This window comes from Arvicanthis niloticus, chromosome 23 (genome assembly GCF_011762505.2).
Source record: "Arvicanthis niloticus isolate mArvNil1 chromosome 23, mArvNil1.pat.X, whole genome shotgun sequence".
Lineage (NCBI taxonomy): Eukaryota > Metazoa > Chordata > Mammalia > Rodentia > Muridae > Arvicanthis > Arvicanthis niloticus.
This window is the reverse complement of record NC_133430.1, coordinates 7,678,592-7,695,891: the sequence shown is the minus strand read 5'-3', so window position 1 is coordinate 7,695,891 and position 17,300 is coordinate 7,678,592. Positions and strand designations below refer to the sequence as shown.

Sequence of the window (17,300 nt, the reverse complement as noted above, 5' to 3'; positions counted from 1 at the left end):
TCCCTAGTCCCATCTAGGGAAATGTGGAAGGCCAAGAAACCTGCCGATGCCTGGGCTGTGTGATGGCTCTTCTGAGATAGATGTACCCTAAAAAATGGTGAGCTGATGTGGGTATCTTGAGATGTTACAAATGCCACATGTGATTTAACATGTGTAAGAGGCGCTGGCTTCTCTGCAGTAAGTGGTGTTCGTGGAAATGATGGAGGGGGAACAGAGGAGAGCAGAGTGCCTGTGTGAGCAGCATGCTGTGGTTCTGTGGGCTCTGCAAGTAGAACTCCAGTGCCCCTCCGGGTGGGGCTGTGGTTGAAGGTGTAGCCACTGGAGACCCATCTTTCACCTTTGTGACTCCAGCCAGTGTTACCTGTCCAGAGAATGATCTTCAGGGCCTTGTTTGTCAGCCTTAAAAGGCTGTGGTCAGCCAAACAGTTGGTGTATTTAGTGTCTTCATCCTGTAGCAGTGAAAAGACCAGTTAATGTGTTCTGTCCCATAGCCTCTTACTTCAGACTCATTCTCCAAAGGATTGTCAGTGTTTCTGATGTAACTATCTCACTAGGATGCTGTTAGTCTGTGTACTTAAACTTTCTCCAGAGGCTGTAGTTCACAGCTGGTTTCTTTAGATGTTTTATTAACATACTGTGGGCTGCCCTAAGTCTCTAAGTAACAGAGACTGGTTTTGAACTCATGATCCACCTGCCTCCACTTGCCAAGTGCCCATCTCTTGTCTAAGGGACACTTAAATTGTAACTCAATTGATCCCCATCTTCTTAGTTTGAATTATTTAAAAGATCACTTGGGGGATAGGGGATATACCTCAGCCGGTATTGTGTTTGCCCAGTGTGCACAAAGTCCGGAATCCTATCCCCAACACTGCATATATCAAATGTGGTGACACATACCCACAATTCCAGCACTCGGGAGATGGAGGTAGGGGATTAGAAGTTTAAAGTCATCCTTGGCTACTTAGCAAGTTTGAGGCCAGCCTAGGCTACATAAGAACCTGTTTCAAAAAAAAAAAAAAAAAAAAAAAAAAAAAGTAAGTTACTTGGTCCCTAGCAGTCATTCCCATTCAGAGGTGGTTGGTAGTATTTGAGAACTTTCTGAGTTAGAGGCTGTGCTCCTAACAGTAAGAGACTAAGGATGTAATACCCACAGTCCGTGCTCGGCTCCACTACTGCATAATGATATTTCTGTGGTCTGAAATATCATTAGTGCCAGTGTGAGAAACATTGTTCTAGAAATTGTTCAAGGACGTCCTTTCTTGCTTCTGTTAAATGTGTGACTCAGGACTAATGTGTGTGTTTATTTTGAGACAGGGCCTCACTGTGTAGCCCTGTCTGACCTGGAACTCACAGAGATCAACCTTCCTCTGCCTCTTTTTGAGTGCTGGGGTTCAAGGTGTGTGCCATTACACCTGGCCCAGGTTTAATGTTTTTGTGAGGTGACGTGTTTCTGATAGAAAATTCCATCTTCAGTCATTAAATGACTTCAGCATTTAAAATATTTTTCATATAGCAGGGCTGGAGTGAAGGTGTGTGTTAAAACTTGTGGGGGTGAGGTGGAGGCTGGAGAGATGGTTTAGGGAGAGGTTCAGGAACACATACCGCTCTTGTAGAACAGCTGCCTCTAACTCCAGGGGACCCGACCTCTCTGGCCTCCACGGGTTCCTGCATTCAATGTGTATGTACCTATCTGCAGATACACATACATATATACATACATACACACACACACACACACACACACACACACATATGTAATACAACTAAACTAAAATAATAAAACTAGCAGAGAGAACAGGAAGCTGGAGCACCTGGGATACAAGTCCAGATGTCTAGTACTTTCACCTGGCTATTTTCTTCCAAGATTCTGTAGTCTACAGCAACGCAGATTAGTAGAATGGGAATTTTTGAGTAGGTTCTATTAGAAAAATAATAAATTTCCAGCTGTGGTTCCAAGTTCCCCAAATGTGTGTTTTGAGCTTGTGCCCTCTGGGTTTGCTACTGGACCCGAGTATTTATTGGACTCTTGCTGAGTGTGTACGAGGCACCGCCCTGAGTGCAGCTTGTTCAGGAAGCCGTGTGGACAGCTAGCTTGTTGCCACCGACAAAAGCCTACTAGCTCACTCCAGGAGAGTGGCTGGGGATTGGCAGGGTTGTGACAGATTGAACAGCATCTCACACAGTTGACCCCAGAGGAGTCAGTTAATGAGGACCAGTAGGAGAGGAGTGATTTTTGTTGTTTTTCATTTTATTTTATGTGTATGGGTATTTTGCTTGCTTGTGCATCTGTGTACCCCATGCAGTGCCTCCAGAAGCCAGAAGAAAGAAACAAGATTCCCTGAGACTGAAGATACAGTCAGTTGTGAACTACAGTGTGTATTTGAATACAGTGGGAATTGAATATGGACCTCTGGAAGAGCAGCCAGTGCTATAACCACCTAGCCATCTGTCCACCCCCAAGAGGGAATTGTTTCACTTGAAAGCTGTAGAGGGAGTGACTGGGTCAAGTGAGACTACCTAGGTGTTTGTGATCATTCCCTAGAATTCTGGCCACAACCAGTTGCTTCTGTCCACAGCCAGAAGACTAGGTTCCTCACTGACCCTCCTCTTCCCTCTTGTTTGGTCCCTAGGGGCTGTTTGTAATCCTGTTGCTCACCCATCTGATCCTTCAGTCCAGATGAGTCCTTTTGTCATGCTAGTGTTCTTCCCCACCAGAATCTACGTGGGGTGTGTCCCAACTACCCAGACACCATTTTCATTCTCTTAGATGCCAGCCTGCTGTGCCTGTGGCTCCATCCTTCCTGTGGTGGGCCTGTACCTGCACTCAGACCTGCTGATCTGTTTGCTGCAGGAGCCCTCCACTCTTCCCTCACCCCACTTCTGTGTCTCTGGCTGTTGGCCTTTCAGATACAAACCCACTTACCTATACCACTTTTCATCAGAGCAGGGATGATTTACCGGGACCCGCCCTCATTCCCGAAGAGTTGGGACTTTTGCATAGGGGATTTTTCTGTTATCTGTTTTTTTTTTTTTTTTTTTTTTTTTTTTTTTTTTTTTTTTTTTTTTTTTCCCTTTCTTCACCCTTTGGAGTATAAGGGGTGAGGAGTGATGAGGGGCGGGGACAAGTGACTGCACCTCCTGGGAGTTCTTTGATCCCAAAGCTGTCCTGTAGTTCTCCCTGTCTTCAGAAGGGGAGTTGTGTGATGTTAGAAGCTTTGAAGTTGCCTTTCTCATCACCAAGAAGGAAATGGAAAACTCAAGACACTGTATTGCCATAATTACTCTAGCATGCACATTGCTAACAGCAAAGTTGAGGTGGTGTACTTGTGTGCTCTGCATATTCTTAAATCATCTCTCAAATGCTTGGGCTCCTCATGTCGGAGGTGGGAGGTACATGTCCTGGTGTCTGTATTGAAGTGCTGTTTGTCTGGTTTAGTGTTGTAGATGGACAGGATGTGGAAAGGGACAGAGTCACTTCGTTCTTGTCCCTTGCTTCTGACAGGCTGGGCTGTAGCGTTCTAAAATCTCAAAAGGAGGACAAGACACAGGTGATCCAGGAGTCCTGAGGGGCTTCAGAGAGAAGAAACAGTGAGGCGTTTAAGTTGATTTGTAGGTGACAGAAATTTCCAGATTGAGCTAAAAGGCAGGTCTTAGATGGACACATATTTCATAAAAAGGAGCTGGAGATACCAAGATGATTTCCTGCCGGGGAAGTGCCTGTTCTGAGTAATGTCTGTCGCTGTTTCTACAGAACCTCTAGTCCTTGTCATAACTCTTTTTCTCAACAAGGTTTTGTGTATCCTAGGCCATTCTGCCTCTGTAGCTGAAGTTACTTTTGAATACCTAGTCCCCTGCTTCCATTTTGCAAGTGTTAAGATTATAGGGTGCTCCACCATACCCAGTTTTGGTCCTAGGTGTTTGGTTTGTTTGGTCGTGCTGGGGACTGAACCTGAGGCCTCATGCATGCTAGGCAAGCAATGTACCACTGAGCTATGGCTCCAGCCTTAATTTAAAAAACAAAACAAAACAAAAACCAAAACAACTTCTGTGTTATTTAGAAACTGTGTATACCAAATGTGAATGATTTTATGATTCAAACTTTAAAAATTTATTATTTTATATATATACATAAAAGTGTTTGCCTGCATGTATGTCTGAGCACCTTGTGTTTGCCTGCTAACTATGGAGGCCAGAAGAAGGTGTCCAGTCTCCTGAAACTAGAGTTACAGCCAGTTGGGAGCCACCAGGTGGGTGTTAGGCATTAAATCTAGGCCTCCAGATGAGGATTGTTTTTAAAACAGGGTTTCTCTGTGTGCCAGTGACCCTTTCAAATTCATGGCTTCTTTCTTTAATTATATGTGTATATTTGTGTGTATGTTTTCCTAAATACAAAAGTATAACCTGCTTAGTCTGTATAAGGTTACTTGTATGCATATGTGTTCAGGGCTGGCCATTTGGTATTGCATAATCAATTGCTGTGCTTTTCCCCCAGGCAAGACCACATCTCTTGTTTTCAGCTCTTGTTGCTTGCCTATAGTTCTTTGTCTAGGGTTGAGGGCAAAGGTCTTTCTTAATAATGTGGTTGGTTATGTAATGGTTGTGTCATGGTTTCTTGTGTGGTTGGACATGTAGGTTGTTTCCAGTTTTCTCTACTTGACACAGTGCTGTGGTCTTCAGCACTCCTGTGCCAGGACACTGAGTAAACATGCTTGTTTGTGTACTAGTCTGCAGCGTGCAATTGCTTTCTTACCTTAAGAAGGTGAGAATGTTTTCATTTTTAACAGAAAAACTAGTTTTAAAATTAGGCTGTGCATAGAATCACTAAACATATATGAGTCCCCATGAGGGTTGGGATCAATTTGGTACTTTCAAATTCTGGTTGTTTTGAAGTTAGTGTTTCAGTGAGTGAAGGAATAAGCAGCCAACAGTGAGTGGATGGCATCTGACTCAGGCCTGGGTGAGACAGGGGCAAGGGAGCCATGTGCAGGCCTGAGAGCAGCAAGCTGCAGGCAGAGGGAGGGAGAAGTATGAAGACTGAAGCGAGTGTGCTTGGCTTGGTGCTTCTTTCGCTTTGGTTTTGAGGTGGGGCCATGTGAGAAAGGAGTGCCTTTTTGGTCTGAGCGGTTGTGTAGTACTGTTTATCAGACCAGGGATGCTGGAGACAGATGGGAGGGCGGGAAGAGGGCATTGAGTTCAGTGTTTGACTGGCTAAATTTGAAGAACCTTTTGGGTGCTTACTTGGAGATGCTGGTGTGGTTGGTCATTGATGATGGGAAAATTGGGGCTGGAGCAAAGAGGAGGGAAGAGGATACAAAGAGCAAGTAGGACGAGAGGAAGGCAGGCTGTCCGTTTGCAGCTGTAAGGGAAGAATGTCTCCAATTGCCTCATTCACCAAGAGGATAAGAATGGCAGGGGAAAGGGTTTCAGTTCATTGTAAACTGTGTGAATTTTTAATAATAATAAAAAAAACCTAGGGATTCATGTTAATTGAGTTACTTCAGAGTGCTTCCCTTGAGGGTTTTCTCTCCTATGCCTTGGGGGCTTTGTTGGAAAAGTTTGAGAAGTCACTTCATTATTGTAGTCTGTTGTGTTATTAAATCTCACCCTAGTGAGTGTTTAACCTTAAAGAGTCTGAAATTCACTTACCCATTTTGTTATCCCTAATAGAGGCTTTGCAGCTGCTCCAAATATCCCTCCAATTGTGCATCTTAATAGTTGTCTGGCAAGCCATTCCATTCTGCATGGGAGGGTCTACACGGCCTGCAGCAGTGGCCTTAGAGATTCCCACAGCCCTCCCAGGTAAGGACGTGGAGGGAGTGCATCCTGCCGAGGCTCAGAGCACATGGCTCCCTGTGGACAGTTTTCAGGGGCTCTTTTTCCCGTGTTTTCATGTTTAATAGATAGAGATGCTGCCGCTCTAGTTCTGGCAGGGGTTTGGATGAGCCGTACAGAGTTCTTAGCTACAGTTACGATAGTTAATACTCAGCAGGGAGTAAACTTGTTGGCATAGCTTGATTTTTTTTTTTTTTTCTATACAGTTAATGTGAGTAATTTTCCTGGCCTGACAAGGTAGTACACGCCTGTAACCCCAGCACTTAGGAAGTTGAGGTAGGAGGATTTACGATTTAAGACCAGCCTGAATTATATAGTAGGACTCTGTCTTAAAATCCTTCAGCCTTTGTAGTGGAAAGTGCTAGCTGGGTGGTGGTGGTGCATTCCTTTAATCCCTGCACTCAGAAGAGGCAGGAAGATCTCCTAGTTTCCAGTGTGGTCTACAGAGCAAGTTCTAGGACAGCCAGGGCACAAAGAAACCCTGTCTTGAAAAACCAAGAAGAGAGAGAGAGAGAGAGAGAGAGAGAGAGAGAGAGAGAGAGAGAGAGCTGTGAACAGTTTGAGCTAGCCACAGAAGTTACATCATTGAACTAAGCCTTTGAGAAAGCAGACATCTGGCCTTTTTCCTTTTCCTTTTTGAGAAAGGGTCTCATATAGCAGAGGCTGCCCTGAAACTCCAGATCCTCCTGCCTCTCCCTCCCTCCTCACTGGGAAGGAGGACAGTGACTGGACTGCTACAAGACCTCTTCCTTTTGAGAGATAACATGACAGGCGTGGAGGGGCTTTCATTAGTTATTAGTCCATATATGCATAGCAAGGTCAGCTAACCCTTTACTTCTCTCATGCTTAATCAGGACTCAATGCCGTGTGCCCTGAGACTATTATCTGTCTCCCACAGCCCCCTGGAACCCACCACCCTACCCACGTTGCTTCAACTTTTAAAAACATGTGTAGAAGGCATCTGGAATGTCTCCTTAGCATACTGTTCGTGAGGCTCACTCATGGCCATGTTAAGAATAGTGCACATTGGCAGTTGCTAAAAGAATAGATCTTAAATATTTTTTTAAAAAAAGAAAGAAAGAAAAAGGCAGGTGAGGTGATGGGTATGCCAGTCTCTTCAGTGAAGACATATATACCAAGACATTGTTTGAACCCATAAGTATATACAGTTTTCATTGGCAATTAAAAGTCCATTTAAAAACTCTAGTTGGCAGGATGCATGGCTGCAATCTCAACACTAAAGAGGAAGAGAGGAGGATTCCAAGTTCAACCTAATCTATATAGTGAGACTCCGTCTCTTTCCACAAAATTCTAACTGGTCACCATCTCCCAAACTTAAGTTTTCCCATGTGTTTCCAAGGTGGGCTATCCTGGACTCTCTTGAGTGTGTCCTGCCATAGCACAGCTTTTGCCCACTGCAGTCCCTGCTCCTCACAGTAGTCTGGCAGCCTGTAGAGGCCTTCTGAGCCTCCCTCTGCCCGCTCCTCCCTGGTGGTTTATCAGCTCCTCTTCTTGCTGCCCTATACTGGCCATAGCTGAGTTTGCTGGGCGAGACAAGTATAGCCTCCTTGTTCAGGGTCTGTCCAGCCAGGCAGGGATAGACCCAACGTATCCCAGGTACATGCACACATATGCCAACCTAACCTGCTGCTGCTTCCTGGCCAGAAGCGTGCACATCCTCATGTTGTTTATCTGCATCTCTGGTGCATCTTGTCCCAGCCAGAGCTTATCCTGCTGCTGTTCAATGCTCTAGGACAGAATAGGTGTCCTAAGATTTGGAATATCCAAGTCTCTGAAGAAAGTTAGTAAATGTAGCATGTATTGTAGAATATCCTAGATAGTACCTTGTCATCATACACACAAAATTACAAAGTAGTTTGCGCTACGCAATTTCCCTTTATTGTACTTTATTCTGACTTTAATGATTCTAGGATAATGAGATGCCACTGTAACTTTATGGCTAATACTTTCAAACATTTATTCAGCTGGGTTACACGAATCTTGATGGGCATGGTGGATAACTGTAATCTTTACATTTCTGTGGTGCAGGAGGAGGATCAGGAGTTCAAGGTCATTCTCTATAAACCCGGGGTATGTAAGATCCTGTCTCAAAAAAAGTGAATGTTTTAAAAAGGAGCAGGAACAGAGTCTCCATTGTAGGTTGTACAGTTATCTTTTCCCGGGAACTCCTTTCCAAAGTGAGAATTATGGGCTAGGTTGTACATATGTTGCAGGTGGTTATCTTCTGACTTTTTGAACACACAGTAGGTCATGTAGTGTAGAAAGTCTACCTATGTCTTATAATATAGCTTTTAAATAAAAAGGTTCCAGGTTTTTGATTGCTTAAATATCTGCTTTCATTGGTATTGAAAAACAATAAGGATACTATATGGGAATGCTGAGTAGGTACAGTGCCACAGAAAAATGCTTCTGTAGTGAAGCACCATGGGAAGGCTCTATTCAAACTTCATATGACATCTCAGTTTTGGAAAAATCATGTCGCCATTTTGACGCCCACTAGCCAGGCACACATCTATAGCCCTTGTACTTGTGAGGCTGAGGCCGGAGTGAGGTGGTGAGTCGGTGGTTGTCCTTGGCTATGTAATGAGACTCTCTCCAGAAACAGGAGACAGAATCTGAAGCCATCTCAAGGTTTTACTTTGCCTAGCTGAAGGGATAGCTAGCAACATAGTTAGTGTTTAAACTAAGTTTAAATCATCTATGTTGCCAACAAGCAGATTTTAAAAATATGAATTTACTAATATGACTAATTATGAGTATAGCCACAAAACGAATTTAGTCTAGGGATCAAAAAGTGTGCGTATCTGAAGTAGGTTTTTTCCCCCCCTCTTCTTGATTTTGGTTTCGTTAACAGAGAGGTATCTCTATACCTGTAATTTCTGGTAACTTAATGAGAGCACCCTGAACTTTCAGGTCACAATACATTTTTCCATTATGTAAAATATTTCACATACTGATCGACACATTCTGAGTTGAGAGTAGATACGATTCTCTCCCGGAAAGTAGAAACACATTGTGGTGACGATTTTAGCCAGCTACATAATTACGCTTAAGTTACCAACTGGCTGCTTGCTTGGTTGGTTTGTTTTGTTTTAAAGATTTAGTTATTTCATTTATTTATTTAATGTTATGTGTGAGTATATTGCCTGAATCTGTGTATGTACTTTAGATCTTCTGGAACTGGTGCTAAAATGGCTGGAGTCAGCGTGTGGGTGCTGGGAATCAAACCTGAACCTTGGGAAGAGCAGCCAGTGCTTTTAACAACTGAACCATCTCTGCAGCCCTCAGTTTTGCCTTCTGTTGTTGTCGTTTAGACTTATGTATTTATTTTTATGTGTATATGAGTACACTGTAGCTGTCTTCAGACACACCAGAAGAGGCCATTGGCCTGCATTACAGAATTACAGATGGTTGTGAGCCACCATGTGGTTGCTGGGAATTGAACTCAGGATCTCTGGAGGAGCAGTCAGTGCTCTTAACCACCGAGCTGTCTCTCCAGCACCAAGTTTTGCTTTTTGAAATAGAGCCTCTTGTAGCCCTGGCTTGTTTCATTTTCCTTTCTGAGTAGTGCTAGGATTACAGACATGAATCAGTGAATGATTTTCTGTTCTCTCCTCTCCTCTCTCCTCTCTTCCCCTCCTCTCTTTTCTCCTCTCCTCTCCTCTCTCCCCCTCTTCCTCCCTCTCCTCTTCCTCTTCCTCTTCTTCTTCCTCTTCCTCTTCCTCTTCCTCTTCCTCTCCTCTCCTCTCCTCTTCCTTCCTCTCCTCTCCTCTCCTCTCCTCTCTTCCCTCCCTCCTTCCCTCTTTCCCTTCTTTCTTTCTCTCTCTCTCTCTCTTTCTTTCTTTCTTTGAGACAGGATTTCACTGTCTCCTTGCCTGTCTTGTTCTCTAGATCAGGCTGGCCTTGAACTCACAGAGATCCACCTGCCTCTGTCTCCCAAGTGCTGGGGTTAAAGGTGTGCACTACCACCACCTAGTGTATTTTTAAGCTTTAAAAAAAGCTTTATTTATTTTTATTATGTTTTGCTGCATATAGATGGTAATACATTGACTGCTAGATAGTTGTGAGCCACTGTGAATGCTGGGAACTGAACCCAGATCCTCTGAAAGCAGCAAGTGCTCTTAACCACTCAGCCATCTCTCTAACCCCCTTTACCTTAATTTGCCCGAGTTAGAGTGTTAATTTCAGTATGGCTATTTAGTGAAGGGATGGGTCTTATTGTGGTCATTCCAAGGTCTCTCAAGTGAAGTTAGACTTGGAAAAATGACTGAGTTTTACAATTGTATTTTGTAACTATTGTGCCCAATGTTTTGAGACAGCTTGTCCTTTCAGAGGCCTTTCACACACATATTGTCAACTAAAAGTCACATCATCTATCTCTATGGGGTTGAGAGCGTATGTCTCATTCCTTTCCTGGACAAGGAGCCTGGAGTCAGTATGGGAGCAGCTATTTGAGAGGAGTTACCCCAGAGTGGTGTAGACCAGAGGAGTGGGCGCTGTTCTCCTGACAAGGGTCATAACACATCCTAGCTGGACAGAAGGTGCACTGCTTGAGCAATGGCACACTGGGAAGGCTAGTCCTCTATTGGAGTCCTGTGTAGAGTACAGGCAGCAGGAAGCCACCACCACAGACCTGCACAGCACCAGCACTGGCACCAGCACTGGGGGCAGGCCATGTCCACTGCCAGCTTCTTTCAATCCCTGTGTATTGTACATGGACTGGCTGTTGGCTCCACCTCTATAGGTGTTCTCAGGAGGCTTAGGAGTCTTGATCTAAGACATTGATCTGTCCCCTTAGTACCCCGTGAGGACATTCCATTCAGGTTGGCGCACAGGGCCTGGCTGCATTGGGCTTCATGGACTGGCCAGATCAGTGGAGAAGTTGAGCTGTTGTGCTTCAGCTGCCTGTAGCTGGTGGGATTAAGACTGCCACAGAGCACAGGCCTTGATCCCTGACTTGAAAGGAAGAGCTCTACTGGACCTCAGTGGGGAGTGCCCAGAGTGGCACCTAAAGTTACCCAGCTGCCTGTGATGAAAGCTCCTCTGTGGGTTAACTACTCCAGTGAGCCTCTAAAGCGGTGGTGACAAAAGACATTTCCTCCTGCTGTCTCTCTGCTCGGTATGCTGTGAGGTTCTTCGAGTCAGTCAGGAATTTACTAGTGAGTCAAATCAACAGTCATGCATCCCAAAAGGATGGAGGCTATGTGTGCAGAATGTAGCAGTGGTTGACGGGTGAACATCATAGAGTGCTCACACAACTCCATGCTATGAGTGTGGTCCCAGGACCACAGTCCTATGGCAGTCCATTGTTGACCAGATGTTATGATGTGGTGGGACTGCATTCAGTTGTTCATATCTTGCCTGGAAAAAGAGACATAGAGCAGAAAGATTAGAAAATGTCCTTGCCAGACAGTGGTGGCACAAACCTTTTATTCCAGCACTCGGGAGGCAGAACTCTGAGTTTGAGGCTAGCCTGATTTACAGAGTGAGTTCCAGGACAGCCAGTACACAAAGAAAGCCTATCTCAAAAAACTGAAAAGAAAAATAAAAAATGTTTTAAAAAACTTTCTGTAAGGCCAGCATCCTCTCTCCTAGCTAGTGTCAGCAAACCCTGTGGATGTCCTTTAAAGCCGGAGATGACTGGTTAGCAAATGCCCTGCTGAAGCCAGGGCCTGAGCTTCTATCCCAGCTCCCACTTGGACTATAACTTAAGGCCCTTGTGCCTCAGTTTTCCTACCTGTGAGGTGAGGATGATACTAGAAGCTACCTCACAGGGAGCAGTTGGGTTCTGTGAGTGAGACTGATACTGTGGGGCTGGAGAGATGGCCCAGCCGTTAAAGGCTAGGCTCACAACCAAAAATATAAGAGACTGATACTGTGTCTTCTGTGAATGGCAGCCACAGTGTGGAACACTCTACATGGAACTACATGTCATAGCACAGTGTGGTGACCCTTTGCTGCTGGTCATGGGAAAGAAGTTTCTGAAAATTTCCTGGAGGTGATCCTAGAGCCTGTGGGTAGAGCACAGTTGGGTAGACAGGAGAGGTGAAGAAGGAGTGTTTTCATGATGCCTGCAGGAGTGAGTGGGCGTGGTCAGCATAGCTTCAGTTTGTTTATTCATTCTCCCGTCCTCAACCCACTGCCTGTTCAAGTCAGATTGGGCCACAGATACACAGAGGAACAAAGAACATCTGAGCAGCAGCCACTGCAGACAGGAACCCCTTCCAGGGGTCAGTCACCAGAATCACCAAAAGCCAGCAGCCTGCTGAGGGCAGTAGAGAGGATTGTCCCACTGTCCCTGCCTGCGTGTTCACACTCTGGCCCTGCCACTTGATCCTCATGAGCCTTGCACAAGTCTATACCTTGTATACTAGATACCTTGTCAGCTTTGGGTGCACATAGCTACTCAGGGGTACTCTTGAGTTTACAAGAGTGTGGTGGTTTGAATGCAAATGACCCCCATAGCCTATATTAGGAAGTGGCACTATTGGGAGGTGTGGTGTCATTAAAGTAGGTGTGGCTTTGTTGGAGGAAGTGTGTCACTGGGAGTGAGCTTTAAGGTCTCAGATGCTCAAGCCAGGCCCAATGTCCCACTCTCTCTCCTGCCAACTGCTGACTGGGATGTAGAACTCTCTGCTATCTCTTGGCACCATGTCTGTCTGTGTGCCACCATGCTTCTTGCCATGATGACAATAGACTAAACCTCTGAAGTGTGAGCCAACCCCAGTTAAATGTTTTTCTTATAAAAAGAGTTGCCATAATTTCTGAGTTCGAGGCCAGCCTGGTCTACAGAGGGAGTTCCAGGACAGCCAGGGCTACACAGAGAAACCCTGTCTTGAAAAACCAAAAAAAAAAAAAAAAAAAGTTGCCATAGTCATGGTATCTCTTCACAACAATAGAAACCCTAATTAAAACCAAGGGCTCAGGCCCCAGCAGTAGAGTGGACCTCATGAACTCTCGCTGAGGATTCATTTTACCACAAGGGCACACAGCTGTCTTGAGTGTGCATCCTCTTATTCTCCCTCTTCCCAGCCAGCCCATTTCTCCAGCTCCATTGTAGATCCTTCCTTATAGGACCTTGTCCTGATCTGTGTTTGGATCTACAGAATTGCTCCTGTCTTCCCTGTGCTGCGCTGGCCCTGACCACAGCACTTGTCCTCAATAACCTGCTCTCCGTTGCACTCCTACTGGATGCCTGTAGCCACCGTGTAGTAAAACTGTCACCCATCCACAGTCACTTTCCATATAGTACATAGTTAGCGTTCATTAAATGAATCAATGAATGAGCAAATTAATGCAAAATAAAAGTAGTTTAGGAAACTGCTACTATTGTTAAAATCTCTTTTCTGAATTTAATTGCATGGTCAATGGTTTAATATCTCAGGTCCTCTGACCACATAGTGGTGTTTACTATTCTGGGTATCCAAGTGCAAGCCACCTGTACAGGAGCTAGGCATGCTTAGTGTGTTGGAATGAAAGCTGTGGTTCCCTCTCACAGCCTCCCAGCAGGGACAGAGAAGCTGACATTTTGATGGCAGATGTGTGCATTGCTCACAGGCAGCTTGAGTATTAAAGACTGTGTGTCACTATGCACATTCCATCCATCTCAGCATTGTAACCTGGCTCGCTCAGTTGTCCCAGCTACGCCCTAGTATAAACTACAAACCAGGCAGCCTTTAGGATCAGGTTAGAAATCCAGAAATACCTCTACAAGTTTGTAACATTTTTTTTAGAGGTCCTTTAAAAAAAAAATCTCTGTGGTTCCAAAGGCAGCTGCCTCTGCTGAGAAGTCTGTCTCCAGCGCCGTTGCTTCTGAGGCTGGTTGCTTTCAGAAAGACTGCAATGCAGCGCCTAGCAAAGCCCTGTTAATATGGAAGCCACCCGCTCCCCTTCAGACTGCTGCTGCTGCCTGCAAGCTGAAGAAGGAGATGGTGGGTCTAACAAGCCCCAGGACCCGCAGTTCTGTGATGCGTTGTCGCAGGCAGTTCTGTGAGTGCTTTGACTAGCACAGCCTTGTCCTGCAGCAGCTCTGGGTTTCTGGTGCAGTGGGCTTTCCTCGGAATGTGAAACTGAAGATGCCTTTGCAGTTTGTGCCTGATAATTTGGTTTTCATCTATGAGTTCAGATGGTGGATTATACAAAGGTAAGGGACTTTAAAAATCATGAATTTTTATATTTAAAGTATTTATGAATATCCCAAGTCAAAGTAAATAATTATGATTTGAGTAGATGTCCACCGGATCTAAAATGAAACTTTGTATCTTATTAATGACAGTTTTGACATTTGAAGAATTGTCTTATTTATCATGGACTAACGAATTACTAATGAGTTACTCATGATTTCTCTGGAAAGGGTTCGCTTTGACTTTCTAATAAACAAGCTTGACTCTCAGAAATGGAGGTATATTTGGTTTTTTTAAACAATAATTTCATTGATTGTACATAGGATATTTCGTTCTTCTGGCATATATATATATATATATATATATATATATATATATATATATATATCCCCAAGTTCTTATTTTTCCTCAGATGAAAATCCTCAGATGAGCGTCCTCTCCGAGCGGAGCTCTGTGCTCATGTATGAGACGCTCTGAGCAATACCTTGAGCCACTCCTTTTTGTTTATCTAAGAGGGGGCTACATTTTAACTCAGATTGGTTTTGCTATAGATTGGTGACCCCAAAATATATCAAATGCATCATGGTTGGTAGTTTTATATGTCCAACACCAAGGAATATAATGTCAAGGTTACCATGGCAACTGCATGTGTTCTGAAAAGCTTGTGAATGGGCTCTGAACCTTCTGGCATTTTAACCGAGATTTTCCAGCTGAGAGTCTGAATACATGATCAGTGTAAATAAATTCAGCCTTCTGTGGAGAGCACATCCTGTCTCCAGAGCTGACTACCCTGCTCAGTTCTTTCTCTTGTAACATCTCCCTTGCCTCTTGGTTTCCAGTCACAGATTATGGTTGAAAGATTGTTTTCAGCCTCTGGTTCGTGAGCCATCTGACCACAGTTAGCCAATGAACCATGTAGAATGGGGCTGGCAGTGCCTGATAATCCCCTCATTCCAAACTGTACTTGTAGCTTCATATTCTACTGTGGTGTGGTGTTCTGGTGGAGCTTGCTGTTCATCTGAAGAACTTCTTTCTAGAAGTTTCCAGGCTCCAGAGAGCCTGACTTGCTGTTTGTATGAAATTAGTGGTGGTTGGTTTGGGGAAGGAGGTCCAGTGATCAAACTTATGTAAATTATAATGGAGGACCAATTGGCTTCAGTATCAAAGGGTTGTTGGCAGCGTTTATAGCTAGTTCATTCCCCAAGCTGAGCATGGTACCTTTACTCTCAGCACTCAGCCTTCAGAAGGCAGAGACAAGCAGATGACTGGGAGTTCAAGGCCATCCATGTATCGAGTTCCATGCCAGCCATAGCTGCAAAGAACTATCAAACAACAAGAAGCAAAACAAACAGTCTTCCTTGTATATTTAAACTACTTGGAATCTTTTTGGAGACAAGGTCTTGCTTTAAAGTCTCAGTGCACTTGAATTTACTATGTGTACCTGTCTGGCATAGAACTCAGAGTTCTGTGGTGAAAGTACGCTAGTGTTTGAATTACCCATTAGTGCATATATTGCCGAGGCTTTCCTGTGGGCCTCATCTGGGATCTCTGTCTAATTCTATCCTGTACTTCAGATGAGGAAAATGAGGCCCAAAGAAGCTATGCACTTGGTTGAGTCCCAGAGGAGATCAGAACCAGGTGCAGGGTCAGAAATCTGCTCCTGGATGTCTTATCCCCCGAGGTTCATTTCCTGACAAGATTTGCTCTCAGTTAATACTTTTGTCAGAAGGAGGTCTTTCATAATTTTAAGGTCTCTAACTTAAAGAACTCTCAATTTAAATTTTAAAAACTTTTTCCACATTTTTTTCTTTCTTTCATCATTTAAGAATTTCTGCTCAGTGTGCTGATACTGGTACATCCATGGGAAGGACGTGACCTCTGCCCTGTGTGCCGCCTGCTGGTGATGAGAGAGCTGATGGCTGTGCACATGGATTCTGGATTGAGGGGCTGAGGAGGTGACCCAGTTGATAAAGTACTTACCATGCAAGCATGAAGACCTAAGTTTGGACCCCCGCACCTAGGTTTAAAAACCTTGCTAGGGTGGGGGGGAGGGGACAGGGTCGAAACAGGGGCACCTACAAGTCAGTAGCTCCAGGGTCGTAAGTGACCCTGGCTTAAACTTGGGGGTGGAGGACAGGGATGATGGAGGAAGCCATCCAGTGTCAGCTTCCTGCCACCAAAGCACGCACCCGAGCTCAGGGCTGCCATGACACCACACTGATGAAGACAGAGCCACATGAGGATAGTAGGCTCAGTCTGTTACACGTAGTAAGAGGTCGCATTCTCAGAAGTTGAAATGCAAGTTGACTTTCCAGCCAGATTGTGGTTAACCTTGGTTTTTAATTTTCTGGTGTTCAAAAATTAAGATTTCAGAGGGCTGGAGAGATGGATGCCTTAGTGGCTAAGAGCGCTGGCTGCTCTTGTAGAGGACCTGTGTTCGGTTCCCCACCCACATGGCCCCTCATAACCATGATAAATTCAGTTCCAGGGGATCCAATGCACTCCATGGGTACCAGTCTCACGTGTGGTACACACGTGTACTACAAAATACTCATACACATAAAAAAATTCTCTTAAAAAATTAAGAATTTTATTGTAGGTCACATAGGGTGACAGATTATATTATTTTCTTCTCTCAATCTTTTTTCTTTTACTTCCTTCCTTTTTTCCTTTCTTTCTTCTTTTCTTTATTTTTTAAAAAATTTTTTTTTTAATTAAAGATAGGGTCTCTCTATGTAGCCCCAATCATCCCTGGTTATCCTAGAACTCATTGTGTAGACTAGGCCATTCTTAAACCCACAGAATGCCTGCCTCCCAGTACTGGGATTAAAGGTGTGCACCATCACACATGGTTTGTTTCTTCTCCAAGCAATAAATAAATAAATAAATAAATAAATAAATAAATTCCTTTATATGAGTGTGACTTGTAGATACGAGTCCATGGCTGGCACTTACAGAGGCCAGAAGTGCAGGATCCCTGGAACTGGAGTTATGGATTGTTGTAAGCTGCCATGAAGGTGCTAGCTGCTAAGTCCTGACCCCCTGAAAGAGCAGCAGGTGCTCCTAGTCACTGAGTCATGTCTTTATCCTTCCTTTTTTTCTCAGCTGCTGCCTTTATTCACTGAGCCCATCTCATTAGCCCAAATTGTATTAGAACATAATTTATATAGCATAGACTGCCTTGTTAATACGTGGTATCCAGTGTTGGTGAATTCAGAATCCTATTTAATTTTAGAACACTTTAACCAACCTCAAGCTGTAGACTCTTAATTTATTCAGTGGACAAATGGGAATGAAAGACCAACACCATGGCTCATCGTGCTG

The 17,300-nt window shown here is 44.3% G+C and overlaps 1 protein-coding gene across 4 annotated transcripts in view; it reads left to right on the top strand.

The window, feature by feature from the left end:
* Traf3 (TNF receptor associated factor 3) overlaps window positions 1-17,300 on the top strand; it is a 100,248-nt gene that overhangs the window by 21,657 nt on the left and 61,291 nt on the right. The gene's annotated exons all lie outside the window — the stretch shown is intronic.